General features: G+C 48.1%; 1 pseudogene; it reads right to left on the bottom strand.

Moving 5' to 3' along the window:
• Positions 1-2,146: 2,146 nt before the first annotated feature.
• LOC132344452 (zinc finger protein 280A-like) overlaps positions 2,147-9,892 on the bottom strand; it is a 138,232-nt pseudogene continuing 130,486 nt past the window's right edge.

Raw genomic sequence — 9,892 nt, 5'->3', positions numbered from 1 at the left:
GAGGTGAGTTACTTGACATTACTGTGGTGCTTTTTGCCATACGTTCACACGAATCAGCCGTGTACATGCATTCCCCGTCCTGATTCTCACTCCCCATCCCATCCCTCAGGGTCATCCCAGTGCACCAGCCCTGAGCTCCCTGTCTCGTGCATCGAACCTGGCCTGGCGATGTATTTCGTATGTGATAATATACATGTTTCAATGCTATTCTCTCAAACCATCGCACCCTTGCCTTCTCCTACAGAGTCCCAAAATCTGTTCTTTACATCTGTGTCTCTTTTGCTGTCTCGCATATAGGGTCACTGTTAATTCCATCTGTCTCAATTCCATATATATGCGTGGATTTTTCCTTCTGACTGACTTTTCTCTGCATAAGAGGCTCCACTTGCGTCCAGCTCATTAAAACTGATTCAAATGCATTCTTTTTAAGAGCTGAGTAATATTCTACTGTCTATATCTACCCCGGCTTTCGTCTCCAGTTCGTCTGCCCATGGACATCTAGGCTGCTTCCACGTCCTATCTGTTGTAAAGAGAGCCGCGACGAACACTGGGGCACGAGAGTCTTTTAATTCTGGTTTCTTCGGTGTGTATGCCCAGCAGAAGGATTGCTGGATTGTATGGCAGTTCTAATTCCAGGTTTTTGAGCAGTCTGTACGTTGTTCCCATAGTGGCTGTGCTAGTTTGAAATTCACACAGACAGTGTGAGAGGGTTTCTTTTTCTCTCTGCCCCCTCTCAAACGTTTATTGTCTGTAGATTTTGGACAGCAGCCATTCTGACCAGCCTGAGATGGTACCTCGTTGTGGTTTCGATTTGCGTTTCCCTGATAGTAAGGGATGTTGCGCATCTTTTCATGTGTTTGATAGCCATCTGTATTTCTTTTTTGGAGAAATGTCTGTTTACTTCTTTGGCCCATGATTATTATTATTTTTTTATTTTGGCCTGGGTCGCCTACTTTTCTGGAATTGAGTGCAGGAGTTGCTTGTATATTTTTTAGATTAATTCTGTACGAGTTGCTTCATTTGCTATTATTTTCCCCCATTCTGAATGCTGTCTTTTCACTTTGCTTGTAGTTTCCTTCATTGAGCATAAGCTTTTAAGTTTAAGTAGGTCCCATTTGTTTTAGTTTTGCTTTTATTCCCATTATTCTGGGAGGTTCGCCAGAGAGGATCCTACTGTGCTTTACACCAGAGAGTGTTTTGCCTATATTTTCCTCCAGGAGTGTAATCGTTTGCGGTCTCATGTTTAGATCTTCGATCCATTTTGAGTTTATATTTTGTGTACGGTGTTAGCAAGTGTTGTAGTTTCATTCTTTTATGCGTGGTTGCCCAGTTTTCCCAGCGCCCCTTGCTGAAGAGATTGTCTTTTCTGCATTGTACATCCTCGTCTGCTTTGTCAAAGATAAGGTGTCCGTAGGTGCGGATATGTATCTCTGGGCTTTCTCTTTTGTTCCATTGACTTATGTTTCTGTCTTTGTGCCAGTACCATACTGCATTGATGACTGTGGCTTTGTAGTATAGCTTGAAGTTAGGCAGGCTGATTCCTGCAGTTCCATTCTTCTTTGTCAAGATTGCTTTGGCTCTTCCAGGTGTTTTGGATTTCCATACCAATTGTGAAATGACTGGTCCTAGTGCTCTGACAAATACTGCTCGTAGCTTTATAGGGACTACACTGACCCTATCGATTGCTTTGGATACATTTTAGTCCTCTATTTACTATTGCAGGAGGGCCAAATGTCCAGCATGAACTGACACCAACACCAATGTGTACACAAGGAACTGGGGTTTTAAAGGGAGAATTTGGGAATAGGCAAGGGGAATCATGGGAAGTCTATAGAGTCAGAAAATGACAGTTTGACAGAACGTGCGCAGGGGGTGTTGGTCCATGCGGAATATCTGGGTTTGCTAACCCTGTTACCTCTTAAAGGCAGGCTTTCTGCCCTCCCGTAGAGACTGGGCAACGGGCCCTATCCTTAAGTGTTGAGTGGAGCACATAGTCACTTCTATTGGCAGCCTTGAGTTTTCGTAGGTGGGGACTTTAAAGGGGTGGGGGTCATCCAAGGCATGCAGCCTTGAGCTGTTGGAAACTTAAAGACCCAGGTGCAGGCCTTACTGAGAAAGGGCTCCGTGGAGCCTTGCTCAAATTTGGCTAAGGTGAGAGTCGTTTTCCCTTGAAAGCAGAGAAACTCGAAGAATGTGGATTGGGCCCTGCTCCCACCGCCGCTTGGAGCTGGGACAGCCTTCCCCAGGCGGTGGGGAGACCAAGCACATTTGCTTTTTCAGGTGTCCAGCAGAACGAGATCACACAGAAGCCATCAACCTCCACCATCACCCTGGTGACCAACACGGATTCGTCGCCCCTGGTCCCCAGCTCAGGACCCACGAGCACCCTTGCATCTTCGGTCAGCCCGCCCATCGCCACCGCTTCAGCTGATGTCGCTGCAGGCACCGCCGAGTACGCTAGCAGAGTGAGTGCCCGTGGTTGGATTGGGGAAGCCCAGCTTTGGGTCTTTCCAGGAATTAAAGGGGACCAGGAAGTGGTGGAATCCCTCCCCAACTCGCCTGTTCTCTTGGCCTGGTCCTTGTTAGGGATGTGGTGGCCAGGCTTGCCTGCTCTGTGTTCACTTGTGGGCACACTCTCCATTTAGGTTCTGTCTTCTGTCTTTTAAAACTTATTTTATTGAAGTATAGGTGATGTAGAAGGGTGTATTAATTTCGACGGTACAAGAAAATGATTCAGTTATATACACGCATACTTTTTCATATTCCTTTCCATTATGGCTTACCACAGGATATTGATTGTCGTTCCCTGTGCTACACAGGAGGACCTTGTTGTTTATTTTACGTATAAGAGTTTGCACCTGGTAATCCCAGATTCCCAAAGCGTCCCGTCCACCACCCCAGCCCTCCTCTCTACTTCTCTCTTAATTTGCCGAGTGCTTTCATGCTCACTGTCTAATCCGGGCAAGTAAAGCTTGCTGTCGGATGAGGGTGCTCTGGAGTGATGTGCAGGTTCATGTCTGGAGAACCCGGGGAGTGAAAATCACCACCAGAATTGCAGCTCTCTGGGGAGTCCCTTCTGCTCCCTGCTGGGGCCTAGAACAGGAGTTGCTAGACAGCTGTAGAATGAAAGCGGGTTTTTGAGTGAACACCTAATGTCTTTTGAGAGAAAGCCTAATGTCTCATTGGGCTTCATATCAGTAACACTTTTGTTTAATGTGTATAATTTGTAAGGTCTTTATTGAATTTGTTGTAATATTGCTGTACTTTCCTTCTTTCAAAACGTTTTGGTGTCGTTGACTACAAGGCTTGGGGAATCTTATCTCCCTGAGTAGGGAATCAAAACCGTACCCCCCACATTGGAAGGCTAGGTCTCAACCAGTGGGGTTTCAGGGACGTCCTCACACCCATGTTACAGATGAGCACACTGAGATCTGGCCAGGTCAAACAGGTTGTCCGGGGTCACATAATCCGTGAATGTCTAATTGGCAATTTGAATGGTAGCAGCCAGGATCTAGAATCCCCGCTTGACCTGCCTTAGAGCTCGCATGTGAATTCACACCAGGCCGGCTGACCACGGCTGTCCGCTGTCCCCAGACTGATTGTTCTTACATGTGGCTTTTTAAAGCAACCCTGCTCAAGAGTGAGTGTGGCTAAAGAGGAAACATCCAGGTCTTGGGGTTAGGGCTCTTAGTTAGTACTTCTGTCCCCCCATTTTGCATAAAAGACCAGGTTTTATCCAGTCTCAGAGTTTCAGAACATTCAGGGTTCCCCTTTCAGGTGTGGTCACATGCTCAAGGTTTTTGACTTACCTGTTCATCATCTTGAACAAGGATTGACTTCGTGTTTTCATTGACAGTGACTTCATACCTCAAGCGTGAAAATCACTTTATGTATGAAATAGAAAATTCCATATTTTGTGTAGGAAAATCGAGGCCAATTCTTTCAGTTGTTACATATACAGTGTTCTGTAACTCATAACGCAAGTCAGCACACAGATTTTCAAATGAGAAAGATGAAAAATTCCGTATTTCGTGTTACCTTGTTTATGCCCAATTCAACGTGAAATACCAGAATTTCATATTTCGCGGGGAAAAGCTCCGTGCCTGGAGTTTCAAATGCCGACATAGAGAAACCCATATTCAAGGCAGGAAAATCGGTGCCTGGATGTTCATTCATTAAATACAGAGAACTGCATGTTTCATGTAGGAAAATCACGACCCAGATTCTCCTACATGAAATATAAACAGTTCATTAGCTCATGGACTAAGTCTCTGCCACGATTTTCTTACAGAGGAAAGATAAGGACATGTAAGGAAATCCGTATTCAACAGAGGAAAAATCAGTGCCCCGGATTACATACGTAAAGTCATCAAAATTCCATATTTTGTGTGCTAAAATCAGTGGCCTGATGTTCCTAAGTTTAATACACGACATTCCAGATTTCATGTGCAAAAGTCAGCACCCAGGTTTTCATACGGGAAATACACAGAATTCCAAATTTCATGCCGGCAAATAACACGTGCACCCATGATTCATATAACATATAGAGAATTCCATTTCCCTTTTGGGAAGTTTGTGGTGAGATTTTCACAGGTGAAACAGAGAGAATGCCACATTTCTTGGCAGAAAACTTAATGCATGTATTCTTTCGGGAAATAACGAGTTCCGCGCTTCACGTAAAAGACTGTTGCCCACGTGTCCAAATGTGACACAAACCTGGACTTCTCTGTGTAGAGAGAGATTTAGAGATGAAACATCTCTCAATCCGGAGATGCTAAGAACAGTGTCCCGCTAAGAGCCATGACTCACCCAGAGGAATTGAAGTCTGCCCATTTATTGTACAGAGGCGCTTTCAAAGTAGCTCTGTTCTCATCCAGCCCCCAGGTGAGAACACATGCCAGCCTACCCCATCAGCCCAGGCCTGTGGGACTGGGACAGGTGAGAGGATCAACCTAGGACACCCTTTTAAGGAGTGATGTTTCAAACTGGCAAAGGCTGCACGTAGCAGCGCTAAGTGCTGCTACAGTTCCCAAACCTTAGAGAAAAGGGCAAGCTGTGTTCATATGGCTGGTCATGTCGGGGAAAGAATGCTCCTTCACCTGAGGACAGAAAACCCTTTGTGGCCGGGTGTCCTAAGGGCTGTGCGTAGCCCCTCTTCTGTGCCGGGGAGTCTGGCCCACTCTGGCTCTGCTCCTTACCATCCTCCCTGACTTGCCTCAGGTGCTTTTGGCCTGCCTCTCCTTTCTCCTCAGGGATCCGTGTTTACACTTACATGCCTGTTTACATGTACAGCTTGCTCCGTGGGTGAGATCCCTGGGCTTTTCTCCAGGGCTTTTCACCAGTGTTTCTGCCGCCCCAAGATCGTCGTACTTTACACAAGCTCTTTCATGTTTTCAGTGTGCATTCTTCCATCCCCCAGCCAGGCCAGTTCAGAGAGTTCACACACACATTTTGCCCAGCGCACATGTGTTTGCACGCGCGTGCATGCACACACACACTCATACACACACTCACACACTCACACACCAACAATTCTGAAAAGCAACTTGCACACATGCGGAACTTTGGTTTACTGATCCAGGATAATGGACTTTGGTAAGCACCGCTCTTTTTTTTTTTTTTGCCCCGGTTGATGTTTTCACTCGCTAATTGATCAAGTCAGTGTCCTCTTCTACTTCTATGGTATATCGTGGAAGGTGAATGGGAATGGCTCATGAGTGGGACTGATATCCAAAGAGGTTGGCAGGGTTGGAAGTCCTCACTGTGGACAGCACACATACATACACACACCCACACACAACTGGTTGCACAGTAGCCAGGGCACAGAGCTGAGAATGGCACACACACAAACACAGAGACACAAACCACTTGCACAGTCGCAAGGGCACAGGGCTTAGAAGAGCATACGCACACACACAGACACACAGACACACACACATGAAAACAAACTGGTTTCTGAGTCGCCAGGGTACAGGGCTGAGACTAGAACACACACACAAACATACATAATACGGTTTCACAGTCCCCACGGCAGAAGCCTGAGAACAGCACGCACACACACAGAAATTAGTCGCACAGTCGCCAGGGCACAGGGCTGAGAATAGAACACACACACAAACATACATAACACGGTTTCACAGTCCCCACGGCAGAAGCCTGAGAACAGCACGCACACACACACAAATTAGTCGCACAGTCGCCAGGGCACAGGGCTGAGAACAGCACACACACACACACAGAGACACAAACTGGTTGCACAATTGCCAGGGCACAGGTCTATGTACAGCACAAACACACACACACACAAACTGGTTTCTCAGTCGCCAGAGCACAGGGATGAGATCAGCACTCCCACACATACACACACACACACAAACCGGTTGCACAGTCACCAGGGCACAGGGCTGAGAACAGCACACACACACACAGACACAGACGGGTTGCACAGTCGCCAAGCACAGGCCTGAGAACGGCAAACACATACACTCACACACACACACACGAACGGGTTGCACAGTCACCAGGACACAGAACTTAGAATGGCACACACACACGCGCGCACACACACACACACGAACAAACTGGTTGCACAGTCGCCAGGGCATAGGGCTGAGAATGGCACACACACAGACACACACACACAAACCTGTTGTACATTCACCAGGGCAAAGGGCTGAGAACAACACACACACACACAAACCGGTTTCACTGTCTCCAGAGCATAGGGCTGAGATCAGCACTCCCAGACATACATATACACACACACACAAACACGTTGCACAGGCGCCAGCGCACAGGGCTGAGAACAGCACACATCCCCTTACACACACAGACACAAACCAGTTGTATAGTCTTCAGGGCCCAGGGCTGAGAATTCACACACACACACACACACAAACCGCTTGCACATTGCCAGGGCACAGGCCTGAGAACAGCACACACACACACACACACACACACACACCGGTTGCACAGTCGCCAGGCACGGGGCTGAGAACAGCACACATCCCCTTACACACAAACACACAAACCAGTTGCACAGTCGCCAGCCCAAGGGCTCAGAATGGTACACACACACACACACACACACACACACACACACACACACACACACACACTGGTTTCACCTTCGCCAGACCATAGGGCTGAAAACAGCTCTCACACACATACACACACACACACACAAACCTGTTGTACAGTCTCCAGGGCACAGGGCTGAGAATTCACACACACACACACACACACAAACCTGTTGTACAGTCTCCAGGGCACAGGGCTGATAATTCACACACACACAGACACACACAAACCTGTTGCACAGTCGCCAGTGCACAAGGCTGGGAACAGCACACACACACACACACACACATACACAGACACATAAAATGGTTGCACAGTCACCAAGGCACAGGGCTCAGAACAGCTCTAACACACACACACACACACACACACATACACACACAAAAACCGGTTGCACAGTTGCCAGGGCACAGGTCTGACAATGGCACACACACACACATAGACATAAACCGACAGCACAGTTGCCAAGGACAGGGCTGAGAACGGCACACACACACAAACACACACACACATACACACACAAAAACTGGTTGCGCAATCCCAAAGGAATATGGCTGAGACTGGCACACAGACACACACACACACACACAACTGTTGCACAGTCGCCAGGCACAGGGCTAAGAAAGGGACACACAAAAACACACACAGATACACATAAACCGGATGCACACTAGCCAGGGCTCAGGCCTGAGATCAGCAGTCCCGCAGATACACACAAACCGGTTGCACAGTCGCCAGCGCACAAGGCTGAGAACAGCACACACACACACTAACAAACTGGTTGTACAGTTGTCAGGGCACATGACTGAGCACAGAACACACACACAAACACAAACACAGACACAGACACACACACACAAACTGATGTCAGAGTTGCCAGGGAACAGGCCTGAGAACAGCACACACACACACACACGTACAAACCTTTTGCACAGTCACGAAGGCACAGAGCTGAGAATGGCACACACAAACACACACACACAGGCACAATCCGGATCCACTGTCGAGAGTGCACAGGGCTGATAACAGCATACACACACATAAACATAAACACACACACTGGTTGCATATTCACCAGGCACAGGGCTCAAAACAACTCTAACACACACACACACACACACAAACCTGTTGCATATTCGCAAGGGCAGAGGGCTGAGAACAACACACACTCACACACAACGTGTTGCTCAGTTGTCAGGGCACAGGGCTGAGAACAGCACACACACACACATAGACACACACACACAAACTGGTTGCACAGTAGCCAGGGCACCAGACAGAGAACAGCACACACAAAAACATACAGACACACACCAGGTGCACAGTCTCAAGGGCACAGGACATAGAAGACCACACACACACATACACACACACACCAAAAAACCGGTTGCACAGTTGTAAGGGTACTGGGCTGAGAACAGCACACACACATATACAGACACACATACACAACTGGTTGCACAGTAGCCAGGGCACAGAACTGAGAACAGCACACACAAACACACACCACCACACAAACCTGTTGCACAGTTGCCAGGACACAGGGTTGAGAACGGCACACACACACACACACACACCCCTGTTTCAGAATCTCCAGGATACAGGGCTGAGGACAGCACACAAACACACACACACACAAACTGGTTGCACAGTCGCCAGGGCACCAGGCTGTGAATGGCAACACACACACACACACACACACCCCTGTTTCAGAATCTGCAGGGTACAGGGCTGAGAACAGCACACAAACACACACACACACAAACTGGTTGCACAGTCGCCAGGGCACCGAGCTGTGAATGGCAACACACACACACACACACACACAAACCTGTTGCATATTCGCAAGGGCAGAGGGCTGAGAACAACACACACTCACACACAAACCTGTTGCACAGTTGTCAGGGCACAGGGCTGACAACAGCACACACACACACACACACATACACACACAAACTGCTTCGAATTTGCCAGGGCACAGGGCTATGTACAGCACACAAACACACACACACACACACACACAAGCAAACGGGTTTCACAGTCACCAGGGCACAAGCCTGAGAACAGCACACACAAACACACACACATGAAAAAAAACCAGTTTCAGAGTCCCCAGGGCACAACTCTGAGAATAGCACACACATATATATAAACTGGTTTCACAGTCCCAAGGGCAGCAGCCTGAGATGGCACACACACACATTCACACACACATACACATACACATAACCCGGTTGCACAATCGCCAAGGCACAGGCCTGAGAACGGCACACACACAAACCGGTTGCACAGTCACCAGGGTACAGGGCTGAGAACAGAACACACACACACACACAGACACACACACCAACTGGTTGCACAGTTGCAAGGGCCCAGGGCTGAGAATGGCACACACACACACACAAACAAATACACTCATACACATAAACTGGTTGCACAGTCGCCCGTGCACAGGGCTGAGAACAGCATACACACACAAACTAGTTGCAAAGCCGCCAAGGGCCAGGGCTGAGGACCACACACACACACACACACACACACACACATAAACACACACATTAACACAAACTGGTTGCACAGTGGCCAGGGTACAGGGCTGAGAATGGCGCTGACACACACACATACAAACTCACAAGTACACACATACACATAACCTTTTGCATAATCGCCAGTGCCCAGGGTTGAGAACAGCACTCACACACACACATACACACAGCACTCACACACACACACATACACACACACACAAACAAAAAAACCGGTTTCACAGTTGCCAGGGCACAAGCCTGAGAACAGCACACACACACACACA

The sequence above is a fragment of the Bos taurus genome, chromosome Y, assembly GCF_002263795.3.
Source record: "Bos taurus isolate L1 Dominette 01449 registration number 42190680 breed Hereford chromosome Y, ARS-UCD2.0, whole genome shotgun sequence".
Taxonomy (NCBI): Eukaryota; Metazoa; Chordata; class Mammalia; order Artiodactyla; family Bovidae; genus Bos; species Bos taurus.
This window is presented reverse-complemented; position numbering and strand designations above follow the sequence as displayed.